The 23,353-nt window shown below is 41.3% G+C and overlaps 1 protein-coding gene across 15 annotated transcripts in view; it reads left to right on the top strand.

Annotated features, from left to right (window-relative positions):
* Nucleotides 1-8,933: 8,933 nt before the first annotated feature.
* The window catches only part of MAPKAP1 (MAPK associated protein 1), a 198,286-nt gene continuing 183,866 nt past the window's right edge, over nt 8,934-23,353 (top strand). For 7 of the 15 annotated variants that reach the window (XM_059658042.1, XM_059658040.1, XM_059658038.1 and 4 more), the window contains exons 1-3: nt 8,934-9,187; nt 11,205-11,266; nt 20,674-20,743. The gene's annotated coding sequence lies outside the window, so the exon portion shown is untranslated. Of the gene's footprint in view, nt 9,188-9,222; nt 9,367-11,204; nt 11,267-20,220; nt 20,307-20,673; nt 20,744-23,353 lie in introns of those variants that run through there. The other 8 variants (XM_059658043.1, XM_059658031.1, XM_059658032.1 and 5 more) reach the window with 7 other exon arrangements.

The following is a 23,353-nucleotide window of genomic DNA, read 5'->3' as shown; positions in this document are numbered from 1 at the left end:
CTGGGCACAGAATAATGCTCAATCAATGAAGGATGCCATTCATTACTATTAATCAACTACGGTCCTACCTAGAAAAACAAAACAAAACAAAAACCTCTACACATAAACATAGCTCTCTTTTCAGGTCATCAAACAAACAAATGCTGCTGTGAATTGTGGGATTTACAGTCCCATTGAATACACATGATGTGAACACTCAACGTGAAATAAATAAAAGATTAAAATAATAGAATTCGTACAGTGAATTGGTAAAAAGCATGGAATCAGTAAAATATGTGAGCACTTAGAACAGTGCCTGGCAAAGGAATTGTTTGCCCCCTTTTTTTTTTTTTAATTAAATCTTTATTGTTCAGATTATTACATTTGTTCCTCTTTTTTTTTCCCCCCATAACTCCCCTCCTCCCAGTTCCCGACCCACCCTCCGCCCTCACTCCCCACCCACTGCCCTCATCCATAGGTGCACAATTTTTGTCCAGTCTCTTCCCACATCTCCCACCCCCCTTTCCCCCCCAAGAATAGTCAGTCCATTCCCTTTCTATGTCCCTGATTCTATTATAATCACCAGTTCATTCTGTTCATCAGATTATTTATTCACTTGATTCTTAGATTCACTTGTTGATAGATGCATATTTGTTGTTCATAATTTGTATCTTTACCTTTTTCTTCCTCTTCCTCTTCTTAAAGGATACCTTTCAGCATTTCATATAATCCTGGTTTGGTGGTGATGAACTCTTTTAGCTTTTCCTTATCTGTGAAGCTCTTTATCTGACCTTCAATTCTGAATGATAGCTTTGCTGGATAAAGTAATCTTGGTTGTAGGTTCTTGGTATTCATCACTTTGAATATTTCTTGCCACTCCCTTCTGGCCTGCAAAGTTTCTGTTGAGAAATCAGCTGACAGTCGTATGGGTATTCCCTTGTAGGTAACTGAGTTTCTTTCTCTTGCTGTTTTTAAGATTCTCTCTTTGTCTTTTGCTCTTGGCATTTTAATTATGATGTGTCTTGGTGTGGTCCTCTTTGGATTCCTTTTGTTTGGGGTTCTCCGCGCTTCTTGGACCTGTAAGTCCATTTCTTTCACCAGGTGGGGGAAGTTTTCTGTCATTATTTCTTCAAATAGGTTTTCAATATCTTGCTCTCTCTCATCTTCTGGCACCCCTATAATTCTGATGTTGGTACGCTTGAAGCTGTCCCAGAGGCTCCTTACACTATCCTCGCATTTTTGGATTCTTTTTTCATTTTGCTTTTCCGGTTGGATGTTTTTTGCTTCCTCGCATTTCAAATCATTGACTTGATTCTTGCGCTCCTCTGGTCTGCTGTCGGGCGTCTGTATAATATTCGTTATTTCAGTCCGTGTATGCTTAATTTCTAGTTGGTTCCCCAATATAAGATCGAGGGTCTTATTAGTTTTCGTGTAGATCTCATTAAGTTTATCGGCAGCTTCTAAACAGTTCTTGAGAGACCTTAAAAGTGTGGTTCTGAACTCTATATCTTCCTTTGACAATTTTGTCCTGTGTCTTTGTCTCCGCATTTTGTTATGCTTCCTTGGTGCACCCCCTAGTGGTCTTTGTTCGCAGTCATATAGTTAAATCTTGATTGTTGTAGCTAATTCCAGGGAGGGTTTGACCTCCAGGCCAAGTGGCTATGAGAATCAGCTGTGTCAGCAGTGAGAGAACTTCTGTCCTCTAGGGAGGTGCTAATCTAGCCTTTGCCTGAGGCTATCCGGCAAAAGCCTCTGTGCAGGGCTTGGGCGGGGCGGGTCGCACAGGATCAACAGGGTGGGCCAGAGAGAGCAGTTATGGCGGCTCTCAGTCCTGTCCCCAGGGGCTCTGCCTCTCTGAGTCCCAGCACCCGCTGCAAAGCTCGGAGAGAAAGCTGCACTCGCTCTGACCGAAGCCAGACAGTCCCGCTTCTCCCGTTTGAGCCTGGGTCCCTAAAGACTCGCCTGTATCTGGAGCTCAGAGTCTGCGACTCCCTCCCGATTGAAAACATCAACCGCGCCCTCCACCGCCAGCCCGCTCTGCGCACTCCGCACCTCAGAATTTGACTTCAGCACTGCGCCTCCTCTGAGTGTCCGTGTGCTTTTCTCTTTCCTCCTAGTTGTAGGACTTCCACTCAGCCAGCGTTCCTGTGGTTCTGGGTGATGTCCCTTCCGTTTTTTGGTTTCACTTTTGAAGTAGTTGTTCAAAGCAGCAAACTCTGGCGTTAACCTATGCCGCCATCTTGGTTCTCCTGTTGTTTGCCCCTTTGATAGAGCAAAACTACAGTGCAAGCTAAGGTCAATTTTTAAGTGAAAGTTTCAAAAAAGACCTGCAGGGCTGCTCCCCTAGGAGAAATTGCTCCAAATTAGTGTGGGTCAAGCAAATAGGTGGATAAGATTTGAGTGCACTAATCTGCACTTGATCAGAAGAATCTTGGTTGCCTCAGGCAGTGGTCAATTCTTCACTATTTGGATATCCTAGGGCCTAGGACCTAGGCTTTTATTCTTAAAATATCTGCAGGCCCTAATACCCTACTTGTCAGTGTTAAAGAAAGACAGCTATTTGTTTCCAGTATTTTGAATACACTCAAGAAACAGTTCTCTGCATTGTGATTGTAGTCCATAAACTTTACTTCATAGCAATTATAACTCTGCAGCACATTCAACTTACTAATATTTATTGAAATATTTTTAGCTGCAAAAACATTTTATGTTCACTATTATTTATTAATGCCCTGATTTAAAATATTACACATAAAATTTATTCCAGTGCACATTAGTAAATAAATTATGCTTGTAATTTCTAATGCATTTTTAATTATAAATTTATCCATGTCTACCTTTATTTATGATAGCGGTGTCTCACTGTTGAACATACTGTATATTAATGGCGACACTGCTAATTATGCATTCTTAGAAGTTGCATTCCACAAAACATACGAGTCTGTTTTGTTTTTTTTTTACATCCTAAGTCCTGTTAACATCTATTAATTTAGGAGTCAACACACACAGTACTAGCTACCTTTAAAGCAAGAAAAGATACTATTAGAAGATGGTTACAGGGCCTGGATTTGCGACAGGGACTACATTTATATATAAATATAGCCAGAGAGATACTAAATACCAACCAGATGTTTCATTTTCAACCCAAGTGTCTAAAAAAGGATATTCACCAGAAATAATATTCAGCACAAAACCACAAAAGCTCCATGAATCTCGGGAGCCCCCAGAGCTGATCGGTACTTAAATAGTATCAGCAACGTGTTATCTTTAAGATTTTCGGGTTGGTTAATTTTGTGCTTCCCTTGCACCCACAAACTCACCTCGCTATAAGCAATACATTTACTTAAAAAAATTCTTATTTTAACTTAAAAAAATATTATATTTCTCTGAAATTGTACACTTCTTGGGAGCTTCTTTAAAATAGTTTGAATGACCACCAACTTACACCATACACAAAAATAAACTCAAAATGGATAAAGGACTTAAATATACGACGGGAAACCATACAAATACTAGAAGAATCCAAAGGCAACAAAATCTCAGACATATGCCGAAGCAATTTCTTCACCGATACAGCTCCTAGGGCATTGGAAACTAAAGAGAAAATAAGCAAATGGGACTACATCAAAATTAAAAGCTTCTGCACAGCAAAAGAAACCATCAACAAAACAACAAGAAAACCCACTGCGTGGGAAAACATATTTGCCAATGTCATATCTGATAAGGGCCTAATCTCCAAAATTTATAGGGAACTCATACAGCTTAACAAAAGGAAGATAAACAATTCAATCAAAAAATGGGCAAAGGACCTAAATAGACACCTTTCAAAAGAGGACATTCAGAAAGCCAAGAGACATATGAAAACATGCTCAAAGTCACTAATCATCTGAGAGATGCAAATCAAAACAACAATGAGGTACCATCTCACACCTGTCAGACTGGCTATCATCAACAAATCAACAAACGACAAGTGCTGGAGAGGATGTGGAGAAAAAGGAACACTTGTGCACTGCTGGTGGGAATGCAGACTGGTGCAGCCACTATGGAAGACAGTATGGAGTTTCCTCAAAAAACTGAAAATGGAACTCCCATTTGACCCTGTGATCCCACTTCTAGGAATATATCCCAGGAAACCAGAAACACCAATCAGAAAGGATATATGCACCCCTATGTTCATAGCAGCACAATTCACCATAGCTAAGATCTGGAAACAGCCTAAGTGCCCATCTGTAGATGAATGGATTAGAAAACTGTGGTACATCTACACAATGGAATACTATGCTGCTATAAAAAAGAAGGAACTCTTACCATTTGCAACAGCATGGATGGACCTGGAGAGCATTATGCTAAGTGAAATAAGCCAGTCAATGAAGGAAAAATACCACATGATCTCACTCATTTCTGGATAATAAAGACCATTATAAACAAAAATAGATACAGAGGCAGAGCTGCCTCGAACAGACTGTCAAACTACAGCAGGAAGGCCGGGGAGGGTGGGAGGGCAGGAGGGGGGAGGGTAAGAGATCAACCAAAGGACTTGTATGCATGCATATCAGCATAACCAATGGACATAAGACACTGGGGGGTAGGGGAGGCCAGGGGATTGTCAAGGGCGGGGGGGGGGGGTGGGTGGAAAGGAGACATATGTAATACTCTTTGTAATACTTTAAGCAATAAAATAAATAAATAAATAAATAAATAAATAAATAAATAAATAAATAATAAAATAAAATAAAATAAAATAGTTTGAATGGATTTTTGACACCTGATTTACTGTTGTCCTGAAATTGCTTTGTACCACAGGAGTATAAATGCCTATGTTGTCCCTATGGAAGGAAAAATATATTCCAAAAGTAGAGGAAATCAACATTGGGAAAATAGCAGGGAAACATATTCACACACATAAAATATTAAGAACACACATTGGTAGAGAAACTCGAAGACGCCTCCATCCCACAGCTCTGGAGGGGCTTGCAAGAGTTATTTTCATCTTACGACGTTTCCCCTCAGCTTGTCATAGGTTTGGCAAAGTGGTCTTTTCCACGTGCAAATTCTGCTCCTACAAAATACCATTTCCAGTGGCTCCATTTCAAGTGCATGTTTTGAGCAGCTTTTCATTTAACAAGCATTTTACCAAGTGTTTATGTTATTTTAAGGTTTTAGTATATAAATAGAAATAAGGAACATCCCCTTCCTCATGTCCTGTCAGGGAGACGGAAGTATATTGAAAGAACAACAGAAAACGTGAGAAATGTTGAGCACAGAGAACGACGCTCTTCAGGTGGCCTGCTAGGAAGAGGTGATCTGGAAAGCTTCCTGGAGGAAGCACTATATGAATTGGGTCTTCACGAATAAAAAGAATATATTTAAGAAATGATTAAAATGGCATAGATATGTATATACATATGTACAATGAAAATATTTTTTTAAAGCACACTGGGGCTTATCCTTTTAGAATATTGCCACTGTGTTTTGTAGAAACCTAAGATAGTCACTAGAGAGGCCACAAGAGAAAGCGCCAAGGTGCCCTGGCCAACATTACCAGGCAACATTGACCTTGCAACCATATTAGCTGCCATCGGACTGAATGTCTAGACTGGCAGAAGAACCACCCACCAACCCACAAAACCTTGAGAAATAATACATGGTTGTTGTTTTAAGCCACTAAATAGAGTGAGGAGGGGGAGGGGGAGGGGGAGGGGGGAGGGGAAGGGAAGCGGAAGGAATTTACTGAGGGGAGAGGGAAAGGGCAATTAAGGTTTGAGCAGGAATTGAGGAAACCTGGACGAGGAAAATGAGATATAGAGGAGGCAAATCACTTGCTGAAGGCCACACAGCTGGTAGGTGTTTTGAACCTCTATCCATTGCCCCAGTTCTCGTCCTGGGAACCGCAAGAAAAGGAACCTCCATCCCTTACCACGGTCTCCTTTCCAAACTGGAGCTGAAGTCTATGAAACCTGATTGGCATAGGCATGCTGAGGTTTTAGCCCCAATGCCCTCTCGTCTATTGGAGTGCCCCTTCAGGCCCTGGCCCAGCACGATCAGTGTGCCGTAAAAATATAATTTTTCTCTGTGTGTCAGCTGCTATGATCCTACCCGCATGCGCCCCTGGGTTGGGAGATAGGTCATTGTATGCTTTGCTTGTTGTTGTTGTTGTTGTTGTTAATCCTTACCTGAGTATACTTTGTCCACTAATTGTTTTTTGTTTTTTTTAAGAGAGCGGAAAGGAAGGAGGGAGGGCGAGGGTGAGGGCGAAACATTGTTGGGAGAGAACACATCAATTGATTGCCTTCAGCACATGCCCCTACTGGGGCCAGAGATACAACCCACAACCTAGGTATGTGCCTTTGACGGGGAATCAAACCCGAGACGCTTTGCTGCTCGGGCCAACACTAACCACTGAGAAACATGGGCCAGGGCTGCTTTGCTTTTTAATGTCATTGCAACTGTCTGATACAACTCCTACGTTTTGGAGGCTAAGCCATACAGTCAGCCCACTCTCTCTCCTCCTCCTCTACCTCCCTCCCTCAGTTTCAGAATGGCTTGGGAAGCACCCATTTCCTTTTCACCTCATGTCCATCCATCTTCCTAGGAGCTCTCGAGGTCCATGTGGCATCTCAGTTTCTTGACCATCTCATCTCCAATTCCATTTCAGCCTGGACCCCACTCTCACAGGACTCTTCATCTGAGGTTATTCGCTGAGACATCCATCTCTGAGGATAACCTCCATCTCTCTGCTGTGCTCCATCATTGACTCCCATTACACCTGTTCCAGGACCTTCCGGTCATTCTGTAGCCCTTTGCTTAAGGCAGCGGTTCTCAACCTGTGGGTCGCGACCCCTTTGGGGGTTGAACGACCCTTTCACAGGGGTCGCCTAAGACCATCAGAAAACACATATATAATTACATATTGTTTTTGTGATTAATCACTATGCTTTAATTATGTTCAATCTGTAACAATGAAATTGGGGGTCACCACAACATGAGGAACTGTATTAAAGGGTTGCGGCATTAGGAAGGTTGAGAACCACTGGCTGAAGGCATTCTTAAAAGCTGAGATCTTAAACTCCATCACACCTGTCTGGCAAAACTCCTTCCTTGAAGTAAAGCAATTGCTCACCCTTTGTGTGCCTTTATCTTGACTATTTAAACTAACTATAGAAAAGTCACACAAAGCAGTATATTAGCATCACCATAAATTCAGTCTCTATTCTCAATGGGGCCCTCAACCATGTCTTTGCAATTTTACATTTCCCTGCACTCCAACTTACCACAACAACTATTTAAAATTCATAGTCAGATTTGACTATAAGCTTCATGAAGCTGGAGTCCCTGCCTCGTTTTTCACCACTGAATCTCCAGTGCCTAGGAAAGGCTTACTCTACAGGCACTCAATAAGTACTTGCTTACTGACTAAGGTGCAGTAATAGTGCTAAGAATTTTATATAAATATTAGTAAATGTTAGTAGCGTTTTACCAAGCTCTGTTCTATATGAGTTATATGTATTAACTCATTTAATCCTCACAGCAACCCAATGGGATTAGTTAGGACATTTGTCATTCCCATTTCACAGATAAGGAATTTTAGACAGGCAGCTGGGAAAGATGAAATCTCTTGTAAGTGGTAGAGGGGATATGTTTAGTGTGTCCAGTTGGGTAGGTTGGGCTTTATGTGAATGAGGGGCAATCAATCAGGCAGCTGTGCTTTCGACTGGAGCTCAAGACAGAAGTGAAAATTAAGATTAATATTTAGGAGGAGTGAAATAATCTGGCGACTTCAGAAAACAGACTATCAAACCGTGTTTACACCCTTTGATTGGCAGCGTGCCTCTAACAGGCCCCCAATGGAACTGTGGTGATGTGTGTGCAGGAATGTCCTTGGGTGTTTAGGGTGCATCTCCCCTCGCTCCCATGAGCTAAGAGTTTCCTCATATTTGAAAATAAGGGTAGATCCATGGTGTATTTGTTGGTGACTTTAATATTGGGTAAGGATCCCCCGGGGCTGAAATTCAGTCTTGACTTTTCTTTTTCTTGTGCTAAGATGCATTTAAAATTTTGTATTTATTGATTGAGTTGAGAGAGAGAGAGAAAGGAGAGAGGGAAAAATCGGTTTGTTGTTCCACTTGCTTATGCATTCATTGGTTGCTTTTTGTATGTGCCCGAAGGGGGATGAAGCCCCAACCTTTGTGTATGGGGAGGATGCTCTAACCAACTGAGCCACCTGGCCAGGGCCCTAAGGTGCACTTTTGAAAGAGACTTTCTGGACTATCTCTCAGGTAGGAGAGATAGATACATCATTGCATTTGAGTTCGTTCCCCTTCAGGTGGCTTCTCCCACTGATTCCCGCTGAGAGAGAGACCCCACAAACAATGAGCCCCTGTTCTCAGTCAGTCCTCATATCTTACGGACACCTCCCTTCAGTTCTTGGGGAGGATAATTATCACCTCCAGTCTACAGATAGTAAGAGTAACAGCTAACATTTACTAAGTGTTTATTGTGTCCGGCACTGTGTTGAGTTCTTTAAAGCATCATCCCGTCTGAGTCTCACCGCAATACTCTAAAATTGGAACTACTGTATGGGTGGGAAAACCACGGGTCAGAGAGGGAGGTATCTTGTTTTAGGACCCACAGCCAGTTAGGTCTTTCTGACCCAGAGGCTAAGCTGCCTCATCACTCACTTCTTATGACCTTAGGGCTTTCTCCCATAGAAACGGGGAGAGAGGAGAAAAAGATTCGAAGGAGACCGCTAACGTTGATTTCCACCTACCCAAGTCCAGGGCTAGACTCTCAGTTGATCTCTGACCCTGACCTCCACTGGTGCCAGGAAAGTGGCGCGCATGCGCACGGCTTTCCGTTCGGCCCCGCCCCCCCGGGAGGGCTCCACTCTTCGCTCCCGGCTCTGGGGCTTGCGCACTACGTCCCCAGCCAGCAGCTCCTTCCCAGTCAGGGACTTCCGGTGCGTGAGGTGTGGTTCCGGGTCGTGGCGAGACTCGGGGCCACTGGGCTGCTGCTCTGCCGGCGGGCGGCGGCGAGCGGCGGGGGCATGAGGGCGAGCCCGGAAAGCGGCAGCTGAGCGGGCCGGGAGGAGCGCCAGTCCCCGACGATTCCGAGAGTTCGGGGCTGGGGCCGAGAGGCACCGAGGAGCCGGGCCCTCCCCCCAGGAACGTGTCCCGGGCCGCCCCGGCCGGTAGCGTGGCAGCACTTTCAGGTAAAGGTTGCCCCAGCCGCTACCTTAGTCGCTCGCTCTCCTGCCAGCCATCTGGAGAGCCTAGCGGCTCCTCACTCCTCCGCGCCCGGCGCTGCCCGGCAGCAGCTTGCCTGGCCCTTGCTCAGGTCTCTCTCCCGTGAGCGTCCGTTTCCTGGCCCTTTTCAGAACCGGAGGCTGCTGTGAGTCTGACAGCCAGCTAGCTGGGTGTGTGACTTGGGGGAGGAGAAACTAGTGGGTCTGGTAGTGTTGGGGAGGAGTGAGAGGAGGGAGGAGGATGCTATTGGCTCTGGCACTTTCCGGCCCCACATTTAGGTGTCCTAATCGTCACAATATGAAAATCAAGTTTTTAAAGCATTGCCTGCGTGGCCTCCGGTTCCTAGCGCCTCCTCCCCCTATTGCCACAAAGCGGTAAATGGCCTTGCAGAACTTTTTCTTTTTCTTGGTGGAGTGCTGCTGTAACTTTGATTCAGCTTTTTCGTTAGGGGAGTGACAAAGAATATTCTGTTTAAAGTAGAAAAAAATGATTATAGTTTAAACAAGAATATTACTTTAACGTGAGCCCAAAAAGTCGACTCAGAAATTGGTTAGAATTTCATCCTGAATGATCGCGAGTCGTTTTTGAAGCCCATGACAGTAGCTGGCACCGTGCAAAGCATCGTGTTGTCAATCAAAACCAGCAAAGTTCAAAACTTCCCCAGGTGTGAACGGTCAAATGGAGACAAGTGTTTATTATAAACATTAGTTCAAACAAAACCAACATGCTCATTCTGTTTTGACGAGCAGAAGGGGTGGATTCCTAATTTAAAAACCCACTAGAGGAGGAAGAGGAGACACCATCTTTTAGTCTTCATATACAGTGAGCCCACATGAGATGCTCAGTAAATGCCGGAAGAGTTCTTGATGAAGCCTTGATCATTGTTTTCAGTTTTTTTGGTTTACACACTTGCAAGCTTGCTGGAGCCAGGAGGCGTGCTGGTGGCCCCTTTTCCATTCAGCTTTGTGCTCATACCTACCTTCAGCTACAGTGATCCCATACTGAACTTACATCCCTCTACACCCCCTGACCTGGTGCCTGGTGAAAGTTCCAGCTATGCTTGAAAAGGCCCCCTTCCTAAATTACTCTACTCCGATCCTTTACTCAAGTAGGGCCTCCAGTCATATTTGTTCTTTTCTTTGTCCTGTGTGTTTTGTAGGACATTCTCCCTGCCTAGAAGGTTTCTCCTTTTCTGTTGGCGAGCTCCTGAGGTGTTACCCAGGGCCCAGCTGAAATTGGCCTCCCTCAACCAATTCAGTACAATCCCAGCTGGAAGTTATTTCTTTTCTAGAAGCCTAGAAACGAGCGGTTCTCAATCTGTGGGTCGCGACCCCTTTTGGGGGGGGGGGTCGAACGACCCTTTCACAGGGGTCGCCTATGACCACCGGACAACACATATATAATTACATATTGTTTTTGTGATTAATCACTATGCTTTAATGATGTTCAATTTGTAACAATGAAAATACATCCTGCATATCAGATATTTACATGACGATTCATAACAGTAGCAAATTTACAGTTATGAAGTAGCAACGAAAATAATTTTATGGTTGGGGGTCACCACAACATGAGGAACCGTATTAAAGGGTCGCGGCATTAGGAGGGTTGAGAACCACTGCTATAAACACTCATCATAACTGTAATTATTTTACTTAGCAAGCATTTACTGAGCATGGATAGATACCAGGTACCATGCCAGACAATGTAGAGGTAAGTAAGACTCGGGCCTTGTAGCAAGGAGCTCAATTTAGTGAGCGAGATAAGGGAATAATTCCAACACAGAGTGATAAGTACACTGTGTGAGAGTTCTTTCTGTGATACAGTGATAACAGAACGGGGGTTGGGTCATTTGTTTTTGAGGAGTGTGCTGTGGCCAGGTAATGCTTCATTATGTGGGGTTAACTAAGCTTTATTATTTACTGTGTACTGGGTATTACATATAGGTTTCTCTTGTTTAATCATTTTAATCTCAATTTTCAGATTAGGAAGACTCGGGATAAATTACACACCTGGTACAAGACAGAGCCAGGATTCAAACCCAGGTCTGTCTGATGCCTACATTTGTGCTTTTTTCATTATGTGTTTTGCCTTCTTTCTCACACCATAGCTCTTGATATCAAGTACATATTGAAACGTATACAAGAGAAAGAAATATGAGTGTCAAAATTAATGGTCTAGATGTTCTTTTAAATGTAGGGAAGACCATGATCTTTCAAAACAAGAAGGTAAAAGGTGGGTCAGCTCAGCTTTGAATATGAGAAAGGAAGGCATTGTGTAGAGAATAACCATGACCTCTGTATTCAATTCCTGGTTCCTTCTCTGGCTAGGTATGTGACCTTTGGCAAGTTTCTTAATTCTAAGCATTATTTTCCTCAAGTATGGGTTGGGATAGGGCAGTGGTCGGCAAACTCATTAGTCCACAGAGCCAAATATCAACAGTACAACGATTGAAATTTCTTTTGAGAGCCACATTTTTTAAACTTAAACTATATAGGTAGGTACATTGCTATTAACTTAATTAGGGTATTCCTAAGCTGGCCTTTGCTAGAAACGTCCTCAATCTGATTGAGGTACATTCGCTAAGATCGACCCCTTCCAACTCTCCCATCCACACTCGTCTTGTATACTTGTTTTGTCTATCTCATTTCGTTCATCCTCTCTATATGTCCAAACCATCTCAACATACCTTTCTCAATCCTCGACACTACATCTTTCACTCCACAACATTCCCTGTACATGCGCGCCCGCATGTGGTATTTTGTGGAAGAGCCATACTCAAGGGGCCAAAGAGCCGCATATGGCTCGCGAGCCACGGTTTGCCGACCACTGGGATAGGGGGTTAATATGCACCTCATGGAGTACTGTGAATATGTAATAAGCTAATGTGGATAAAAGGCCCGACACATGGTAAGGTCTCTGAAATGATAACTATAAGATGCAAAGGTGCAATGACTGGTACGGTTTTAGAGTGGTGAGTAGACCAGCCTTAATAAAGCAAGCCATTGCTTCTTTTTAGTGTGGAGATCCTGGAAGATAAAGTTGGAGGGTCACTAGGGGTCAGTGTCAGTGAGGCACTGAGTATTAGGCAAGAGCAGTAAATTCCAGTTTCTTCTTATAACTTTCCTAGTTAATAAATACTTTGAGGATCTGTGATTTCATAACGGAAAATGTTAGACCCTGGGAATGCAAAGAGGAATAAACCTACTCTGAGGTTGTTGACATTCTAGTGGGGGAGACATATTTGTGTGCCGGCGAACTCTAGTAAAGTGCTTGAGGTACAAAGATAGCAATCCCCGAGGATACAAAGGAGGACAAAAGAGGGAACACTAATAACGATAGCTAATGAGCGCTTACTGTGTGCCAACATTGTGTTAAAAGTATTGTCTCATTTATTTCTGTCCTGGAAAGTGTACATTTTACAGATGAGCAAACTAGAGCACAGAGAGATTAAATCAATTCCATGCGTTTATGCAGCTGTTGGGGCTGTGAGTGGAGGGGATGATCTGTTAGACTTTGGAATCTCCCTCTTCTTTGTGGTGTGGACGGGGACCCTCAGAGAGGCTTCAGAGAAGAGCTAGCCCTTGAGCTGATTCTGTGAGCCGGTCACTGTGCTGGGCAGTAGGGATGCTGAGGACTGAATGTGGCCCCTGCACTCAAGCAGCTCATTGCCGCCTCTGTGATGTTAAATATATTTCTTTTTCGTGGGGAGTTTGCTTTGCCAGTTGACTCATCACTGAGGACTTTAGAAACTGTTGTACTTCAAGGGATCTCTAAAGGGTCAGGCTGAGAATTTGCTGGAAATCTGTTATTCTGATATGTAGGCCTTATTGTTAAGAACACAGCAATAGATGCCAATTATATGACAAGGAATTCTGTCACATGATGTTTTTTTTCCCCATAGTAGGTTTTCTGACCTTGAGTTTCCTGTGGGTTTTAAGTTTTTGAGAAGTTTTGACATAAAAGTTAGCTCATTTCAACTTGTGTTAAATTTAAAATAATTGAGCACTTATAGTAAGTTCTGGTCATTGTTAAATGTTTTTCCTATACTTCATTTCCTTCAGTCTTCATGATTCTCTGAGATAGGTGATGAAGCTTAGTGATTAAGTAGGGGACCCAAGAGTCACCTAGTTAGTGAGTGATAATGCCAGAAAAAAAATTGGACTTTCCAAAAGAGTGAACAAATATTTATAAAGTTAGTTTTCTTTTGAGCATCTGCCTCAGGGGTCTCCAACTCAAATGCCCATGATGTAATATAGAAAGTAGGACAGACCTTGATGAACTGGACGGCATATGTCCAGTCTGAAGATAGCGGTTGGTTGCCAGTTCACTACCCCCCTTACTTCCTCCCCCCACCTCCCTCCAGGGGAGGCAACCAATCCTTGTGTCTCACATCAATGTCTCTCTCCCTCTGTCTCCCCATTTCTCCTTCTCTCTCTTCCCCTCTCCCCCCCCCTTCTCTCCCTCCCTCCCTTCGAGTCTCTGAAAAGCAATGGGGAAAATATCTTTAGGTGAAAATTAACAACAACAAAAGAAGAGATGCTGGAAATCTGGGTTTTAATGTATTTATTTTTTTTTAAATTTTTAATTTTTATTTTAGGGAGAGAGAGGGCAAGAGAGATAGATTTAGAGAGAGAGAGAGAGAGAGAGAGAGAGAGAGAGAAACATCTATTTGTTTTCCACTTATTTATGCATTCATTGGTTGATTTTTGTATGTGTTCTGACTGGGGATTGAATCTGCAACCTTGGTGTAGTAGCTTGATGCTCTAACCAGCTGAGCTACCCAGCCAGGGCTGGGGTTTAATGTATGTATTTCATTTTAAAAAATTGCTGTATGGACTAAAGCACATTTGTGTGCTATGCACAGTCCTAGGCTGTCTGACTGTGAACTCTGATGTACTTTATCGCTGAAATTTTGGTATCCACTGTTCAAAGCAGGAGGTACAACTCAAGTCGAGATTACTGATAGACGTGGACTGGTAAATTGCCAGAGTGAGAGGGTTTTATAATTGACTCGTACTGACGTCTTTGGGGAAGTGGCAGGGCGAATGCTTTTATTATATAATCAGACTAAATTTCAGGAGGGATGGGGCTTGATGAGGAAATGACCTTGGAATACTTTTAGCACTTTAAATGCTATAAAAGCTCTTGCCTCTGTTGGTCCTCTCTACAGTGCCATGGAGTGAACATGGGGGGTAAACATAACCTCTTGAGATGAAAAAATTGGCTCCCAGTGAAAGACAGTTTAGTCGAAAGTACACTTGATTGAGAGGGGCTTGAGGTCTGACTGTAGCTATGCCGCTGACAGCCTTTTGATTTTGGTTGAGCCACTTAGAAATTTTTGTATCTTTTTCCCATCTGGGTGATAATGAGGAGCTCAAATCAAGTCTTGCTGAAATCTTTTCAGGATGCCAAGCTTTCTGATTCTAATTGACATGCTTAAAGTTACACAGCTGATTACTGGTAGACCCAGTAGAGAATGGTTCAAATCTAAAGTGCTGTTTCTCCTCTCTTGGCAGGTAGGGAGCTACTGCTCAGCTCTTCCCCCTCTTCTTTGTTCATTACTTCTGGGAAAGGACCTTGACAGGCCAGGTGCTCCCCAAATGCATTCAGTGCTTTGTTGACTATATATACACAAGATTGAAAGGGGGCATAGAGACACCCAGCATAGTGAGAGAAATATGGGCAGGGAGTTCCCAGCCCAAGAGTTTAATTTATTTTTATTTTAATACCCAGCTTCCACCAGGTGAAAATTGGAAAAAATATTGGTCTTCTAGATACTTGTTTTCATTCATACTCTGTTGTATAAGGACATAACATGGAATATAAAAATGAAGAAAATAAATCGTGAGCAGTCATTCAGAATTTATTAACTTGTGTTGGCAGCAGTCTAGATATATTGGGAAGATAGATTTAATATAGGAAACACAAAATTTGGACCCAAAGAAGGAAACAGTTTTAAGTAATTGAAAGTGAGAAAAATGGGAGAAACCTTTTACAAAACAAAACTTAAATTCTGGAAACAGCAAGAAGGTATTAGAATAAGTATTGGAATTAAATTATAGTAATCACTTGTGAAATAAATTGAATATTATGTCACATTTACCCATACATACATGCAGTGTTAAATTCATATCCTATACTTGAGTACACTTTTATGAATATGCTTTTATTATTAATGCAGACAAAATGGACTGAATTTTACACATTCAAAACGATGTAACATTTTTTTTAGTTCGCTATAGATTCATTTTAAGGCCTATTACTATAAACTAGGGGCCCAGTGCATGAATTCGTGCACCTTGAAAGGAACTGTGGGCTGCAAGGCTGTGGCAGGCACAGGGGCAGGTCTTGACCCATCTTCTGCGCCCCTGCCCGGTCCCTCCCGCCATGGCCCCTGGTCCTCTGTCTGCTGGCAGTCCCGCTCCAGCACCCGCTGCTGGTGCTGGCCCCGCTTGCATCTGCAGATGGTGCCAGCAGCAGGTGCGAGTGGCAGCTGCTGCCCCAATCACCCCTCAGGAGCAGGGGGAGGTGGAAAAGCCCTCAGGGATGATCATAGCCAGCAGCTGCTGCTCGCACCCGCTGATGGCGCTGAGCGATCAGGACCGGCGCTGGGCACTGGCAGTGGGTACGAGTGGCGGCTCTGGCGCCGGCTGTGGGTGTGAGCTGCAGCTCCAGCGCCAGCAGCGGGTACGAGCAGGGCTGGTGGTGCAAGCACCAGGCCAGACCGCGGCACACAGGAGCAAAGAATTTTCCGTAACCACCAGAGGCTCACCCTGATGACAGCAACCGGCGCCCGCCTTGGTCTGGCGCTCCCGCTCACCTGTTCTACCATCCTGCTGCAGCCGACGTCCACCACGTTCCCCGCACGCCCCCAGTGGCCAGCGCATGTGATAGTGACCGGTTGTTCCGGTTGTTTCACCATTCACTCTATTTGCATGTTAGCCTTTTATTATATAGGATAAGTACTGCTTCAGCAGAAAAATTGGTAGAAAATTATTTGAAGGAATGGTTTTCTTTTTAAAACAAAGTAAATTTTTAATCTGAATTTTAGTTGCTGATATAAAAGAGACTAACAAAGAACTGAGGTGCAGGCTTGAATCTTGAAGTCACATTTACTTGTATTTGAATACTGGCTTTGTCAGTTATAAACTGTGACCATCACAATTTGCAAAATGAGGACAAGAATGCCAATCTCATATACTACTTGTGAGGGTTAAATGAAATAACTTATGGAGAGATGCAGGTACCATCTTTCAGGGGCCCAAGACATTCGGATGTTAGTATAACGTAACAAATGATTCTATGGAGTGATTATGAAGGAGTGAGACTTTTCATTTTCATGTCTGGATTATGAAATTAGTCTAATTTCTAGTTGTGCTTTGTGCATTACTTAGCACACCTACCAACTGTGCACTATCGAGAAAAGGGTTTCAGTATTGTTTTTAGGCTATTAAATGATTTGATCTGTTAAATAACAATAAATACCTTCAGTTGCTTATATTACTTTTTTTTCTGTGTGTGTGCCTGTGACTACCTGTTGAAGTGTTAGAACAAAGGGATATTATGTTCTCATTCCCATCTTACAAATGCTGAAACTGAAGCTTAGAAAAGTAAAGTGGTTCAAGGTAGAGAGCTACTAAAATGGCAATGGATTTGAATCTTGATTTTTCCTCTAATTACAGTGCTTTTGTCACTATTCCATGCTGTTCTAGATTTGAATATTGGAACTGGCCCTTGTTTTGGGACCATCATCAATCATGGCCCTCCTTACTCATTTAAACTTAATTCCTACAGAAAGTTGTTATTGATTATGTTGAGAATGTTTGGCTACAGGTATAATCTTATGATCTGAAGTTTAAAGATTTAATAGAACTCTAATAATACTCATTGCTGGCAGAGGTTGGTGGTGAGATATGGTGGTCATTCATATATTGCTAGGGGGAATATAAGTTGGTAAAAGTTTTCTGGAAAGAATTTTGGCAGTATTTATCACAAGCCTTAAAAGAAGTCACGCATGCTTTTTGAGCAATTCCACTTCTAGGAACTGTTATTAAAGAAATAGAGATGTAGGAAATATTCGTGTACAGATATGTTCATTGTAGCAGTACTTATGATAGTAAAAATTAGAATCAACTTTAGTATTTAACAAAGGGTTTAGCTCAGTGGATAGAGCGTCGGCCTACGGACTGAAAGGTCTCAAGTTCTATTCCAGTAAAGGGCATGTACCTGGGTTGCGGGCACATCCCCAGTAGGAGGTGTGCAGGAGGCAGCTGATAGATGTTTCTCTCTCATCGATGTTTCTAACTCTCTATCTCTCTCCCTTCCTCTCTGTAAAAAATCAATAAAATATTTTTAAAAAAGAGGGTTTAGAGAAATTATGGAAAAGCCATAGGATGGGAATATTGTGCAGTTATTTTAAATGTTTTAGAAGAATATTAATGACATTAATGTGTTTATCATGTAACATGAAGTAAAAAAAGGATATAAAACTATAAAAAGTATGATCCCAGTTATGTCATACATAAGAAGGAAAATAAATAGGTGGTAGGAGGATAGGTCTTTATGCGTTTTCGTTTTCTAAAACATTCTTTGATAAACATAACTTTTTAATAAAAAAATCTTTTAAACTTGGTATTAATATAGAGTCAGTGAATATCATTTTGACAAAAAAAGTTTTCATTCATGCAAATGATTTGGAGTTACAAATGGGTTGTATTTTCAAGTTAGTTTTCACCTCTGTTGTTAGAATTTAGTTTCATGTTTCTTGACATAAATGATGTTGAGGTTTCCCAGCTAGCCTTCCTGTCCTTCCCACAAAATCCTATTTAAGACAATATTATGGAAGAAGGGATGTATTCAGGTTGGAATGTACCAGTGTCCCAGTCTACCTACCATCACCTCTTTAATGGCCAGTGGGTAGTGAGTAGTCCTGTGACACATCCTTCTTTTCTTTTTTTAATTTAAATTCCTTATTGTTGAAAGTATTACATATTTCTTTTTCATATTTTTATTGATTTCAGAGAGGAAGGGAGAGGTGAGAGAGATGAAAACATCAATAATGAGAGAGAATCATTGATTGGCTGCCTCCTGCACACCCCACACTGGGGACCCAGCCCGCAACCAGAGCATATGGCCTTACTGGGAATGGAACAGTGACCTCCTGGTTCATAGGTTGATGCTCAACCACTGAGCCATGCCATCCGGCCAGGCCTGTCTTTCAAAGAGAGTGCACTCTCCTATCTGTGAGGCTGGGCATTGATATGTACAGGGTAGGCACAAGTAGGCTTACAGTTGTGAGTACACGAAACAGAGTTTATTCTTGTATTATTATTTATTAATTATTGTTCTGTTTTCCATACGAAGAATTGTATTTTTCCCACCCTTGAATAGAGCTTTTTTGTGGGTTGAATGCTTAGATATTGGGAAGTGCTTCTTTGTTATGGAAAATTGTGTAAATTCCCATTTTTGTAAGAAAAAAATTAAAGATCAAAATATGGATTTTAATTTTTCTGTGATATGAAAAATGCATAAATATTAAAAGTCATAATGTATTGGTGCCTTTTACCCTTTTCTAATTTTCGTATACTTCATCATTGAAATTGCAATAGTTTCAGCAAGCACAGTTAAGCATGATGGCCAGTTAAGTTTTTAAAAAAATGTGCATGGTAATCCTATATGCAATAAAAAAGTGTGCAAAGATTTGACAAAATATTTGAGCATATTTAAATTAGGAAAATACCCGGCAAGATGTTTCTTTTTGTAAGCTGCTTCTGTCCAAAGCATTCTGTATATTACCAGAATGAAAAATGACAGCACTTTGTCATCTGCTCAAATTGATATTGCACTCTTCGCAATGACAGCTGAAAAGGCCCACAGGTGCCATATAAAGAGGTGACCATGTTGTCATATTTCATTTCGGCATCCCTCTGCAAAGCCATAATTACCTAATTAGGTTGTTAATTAGGAGATTAGCATTTCACTATATTGATAGAATGCTCTTTACCGGCATGAGGCTAGATACAGATTTGTCTGCCCTAATTTATATTCCCTGCCTTTTTTGTATTTATTTATTTGCTTAAGTTTCTGATATGGTGCAATTCAGTTTACCTGAGAAACAGTTTGTTTACAAGCTAATGAAGGTTTGATCACTGGGTTAAAGTTGCCTTGTTAAAATATGAACAGAATTAAAAGGGTGATCACATCCCCAAAATTATAATATAAATTTTGATTTGTTATAACTTGTATTCTCGTAAGCTTAGGCAACAAACACATGATAAGAAATAAAATTGTTGGTATAAAAAAATAAAATATGTAAAAACTTAAGTTTGAAATGTGATAGAGATTTATACAGGGTGGGGCAAAAGTAGGTTTACAATTGTTCATATGGAAAAGAATACAATAATCCTATATAATAAAGAGCTAATATGCTAATTAGGCCGGACAGCGGAATGACCTTCCGGAACGACCATTGAGCAGATGCATCGGGCCTCTAGTTAATAAATAATCATACAAGAGTAAACCATGTTTCACACACTCACAACTGTAAATCTACTTTTGCCCATCCTGTGTATCTAAACTAGGTGAAGGAAATTATTTCGTTATCTTTAACAACAAATCTCTATTATTTATACTTTAGACCAGGGGTCCTCAAACTACGGCCCGCGGGCCACATGCAAATACAAATATTGTATTTGTTCCCATTTTGTTTTTTTACTTCAAAATAAGATATGTGCAGTGTGCATAGGAATTTGTTCATAGTTTTTTTTTAAAACTATAGTCCGGCCCTCCAACGGTCCGAGGGACAGTGAACTGGCCCCCTGTTTAAAAAGTTTGAGGACCCCTGCTTTAGACTTCAAAATATGTTACTTTGAACATATTTCAGAAACTGAACCTTGTTCAGTGACTTGAGAACAAATATATTCAGTTTTCAGATTAGACTTCCTTAGGTAGTCATCATGTATCAGGGTTTATTCCATTTGTGCCTTCTGTCCGTTAGTCTGTGCTTGGAACATTCTCTTCCCACAGTTTTTGCAATCCTGAGTGCTTAAGGAATTTGAAGTATTTCAGAGTAACCTTTACTTGGTGAGCAGCATTTCCATCAAGTCTGTCTAACATTCTTTGGGTAGGAGGAGGGGTGATTAAAAAACACGATTTCTATCTATTTTCATTCCAATGCATGATTTGACTGTAATGTTTGTAATTTGCATTATAAGTATCTTTTTATAAGAATCCCATTATGTGCCAGGAGGTTTTAGAAGCTACAGAGTAAGCATGGCACTCTATAGTTTAGTTCAAAATTAAAGCACTTCTTTCTAGGTGTAGTATATTATAGGATAGGATGCAAATATGAGTGAATTCTAAAAATAAATTTTTGTAGCATGGTGCTCTAGGTGGCTCTCTCTCCGTTCTGTCATACCTTGACTTACGCCCACTCTCCTCTGCCCTTCAGGTGTGTCCGTGGAGAGTTTGAGAAGCCCTGTACTTGTACCAGGCTCCCTTTAACTGGATCTTGGCACATGGTAAGATTCAGAGACATTTCAGGTGGAGGTTAGTGGTACAAGAAAAGAAAAATCAAGGGTCAGTGTCCCTTTACCTAAAGGAAACATTTGTTAGGATACAAGACTTGCTCTGGTGGGTTGATAGGGTCTAGTGGGTTCCACATGTCCTAAGTCACTCATCAGGGGGCCTCAGCAGGAAAGCTGGGTTGACACCCACGCTTCTCCATGTAGTCTTTTATCCCAGGCGTCTTCCCATGATGAATATATTATTCCAAAGAAGGCAACAGCAGAAGCGGCAAGTTTTCCTGAAATCAAGGCTCAGAAGTCCCATATTCCATTATGTTCTGTTGCTCAAAGTAGATCACAGTGTGAGTCTTGCTGGAAGGAGCTGCAAAGACTGGCCTTTTAAAAATCTACCATGTGACCTTGAGCAAGTTACTTAATGCCTTTGAACCTTAATTTTATTTTATCTATAAAATGAAGCTAATATTAATACCTACATCTTGTGGTGGTTGTAAGGATAAAATATGTTGTTACATGAAAAGTACAGCTGATAGTACAAGCTTAGTAAATGTCATCTATTACCGTTCTCTGTGATTCTGCCTAATGAAAGCTTAGCCATCCTTACATGAGACCCTCTTCCTTCCTGAAGCTTCTTGGAAAACATACTGTCCTTGTATCTCATTTGGTGGTTAATATGTATTGCCTTATGTTGCTCTTATGTTAGTAAAAGCAGTCTCTGGAGGATGCAGGCCAGTGTTTATATAATTTTTTTAAAAATATATTTTATTGATTTTTTACAGAGAGGAAAGGAGAGAGACAGAGAGTTAGAAACATCGATCAGCTGCCTCCTGCACGCCCCCCACTGGGGATGTGCCTGCAACCAGGGTACATGCCCTTGACCAGAATCGAACCTGGGACCCTTCAGTCCGCAGGCCAACGCTCTATCCGCTGAGCCAAACCGGTCCCGGCAGTGTTTATATAATTTTTTGTAGGATTCCCAGTGCCTACCTCGCATTGATGTAGTGAATGAACCTGTTATTCAAAAGAAGATACAAGCATTTCATTTCTGTTGTTTTGATTTAGTCTAGTAAGTACCTTTAGTTAAAATATAGAAGGAAAAATGTGAAAGGAAAAATTAAACTCCAGATATAGGATCTCACTATTTACTGTGTAATGAAATTAGACATTTTTACGTAGAGGAGATTTTAATTCCCCTAGGGGGAAAAAAAGCTTAATTTTTTTTGCTGGTCTAAAAAATAAATGAAGATTTAATTTAGAGTTAAATTGGAGAGTGTTAGAAAAAGAGATTTAAAAGCAATAAGGTGCATTTTATTTTAATGGTCATTTCAATTATTTTCAAATTCCAGGAGGTATGAATTCAGAACTTTAACTAGATCAAAGAATGTTGAAATCTTAGTTTAAAAAAGGGACTGTTGGTTTTTACAAATGGAAGACTTTGCATGTAATAAAAAAGCTCTTGCATTTCTAACTTGTGATCATTCCTGTTTGTGAAAAATAAATGTGAGTACTTCTATAACACTTTTAAGGAATCTTGTATAGGAATCATGTTTAACTTGCCTAATGCTAATAGCATGAAGTGGGGGTACAGTGTGGAAAGGTAAAAAAAAAAAATCTCGCATCTGCTGTTACATGTTGTTAACTCCCTCAGCAGACGTTAAATCATTTCAAGTACAATAATAGTGTGGGAGGTAAATTAACTAACCATTAACAATCTTATAAATACACAATTAACATGCCAACATTTATATGACACATTGATGGGGCAGCAGTAATTTTTGATTGGGAGTTTGCAGACCTTTGAGAAGCCTCAGGCTGTTGCTTATTTAGACAAGTTTTCACAGATTGCAGGTGAGGGGACTTGAAGTCTGCCTGGCAGAGAAGTGAATGTTTGGAGTGTTGAAAGTTCAAGAAGGGAAATTTCCTTTTAGCCATTAGCTGAACTTGAGCATTTTAAGCCATGTTGCTGCCTATCTCAGGTTCTTAGGGTTCATTTGCTTATGGGAGTTATTTAAAGAAACAGAAGAAACAGAATTTTTAGGTATGGACTTTGTAGCTGAAGTTTCACAAATCTCGGGATTTTAAAAAAAGATACTTAGACCTAACTGAGAATTTAAAGGACACCCACCCTCTGTGGTTTCAGGTCAACAAGTAGATGATCTCTGAAGTTCCTTTCGTGTGTAAAATGTTGTGACTTTTATATTTGAGCAGTCATTGCATGCACTGTTTATATCTTGCTCTTCAACAATTCTCTGTTGCATTAGCGGAGGAGAGACTAAGTAAGGGTCTAGTTTACTGCATAATACATTTGCTGTCTTACATCTTTCATAAAGACCCATGGAAGACATTTCTCTCAGGCCCCAGACCCCAAAGAGCTCAATGTCAGGATATTTAAAAATCATGTTTATTATAACTATCATAATTCTTTGTTCTTCTGTTTAGAGCGGCTGTATAGTGGTTAAGATCCCAAGCTCTTCGATTTGATTCTTGTACTTATTAGCTGCCTGGCTTTGGGCAGTTTCCTTAACCTTTCAGCGTTTTCATCTGTAAAATTTGCTTCAGAGATTCTGTAGTCTACCTGTAGCAAATGTACAAGATCTGTGCCATGCA

The sequence above is a fragment of the Myotis daubentonii genome, chromosome 11, assembly GCF_963259705.1.
Source record: "Myotis daubentonii chromosome 11, mMyoDau2.1, whole genome shotgun sequence".
NCBI lineage: Eukaryota > Metazoa > Chordata > Mammalia > Chiroptera > Vespertilionidae > Myotis > Myotis daubentonii.
Note: the sequence above shows the minus strand (reverse complement) of the source record. Positions and strands in the feature narration are given on the sequence as shown.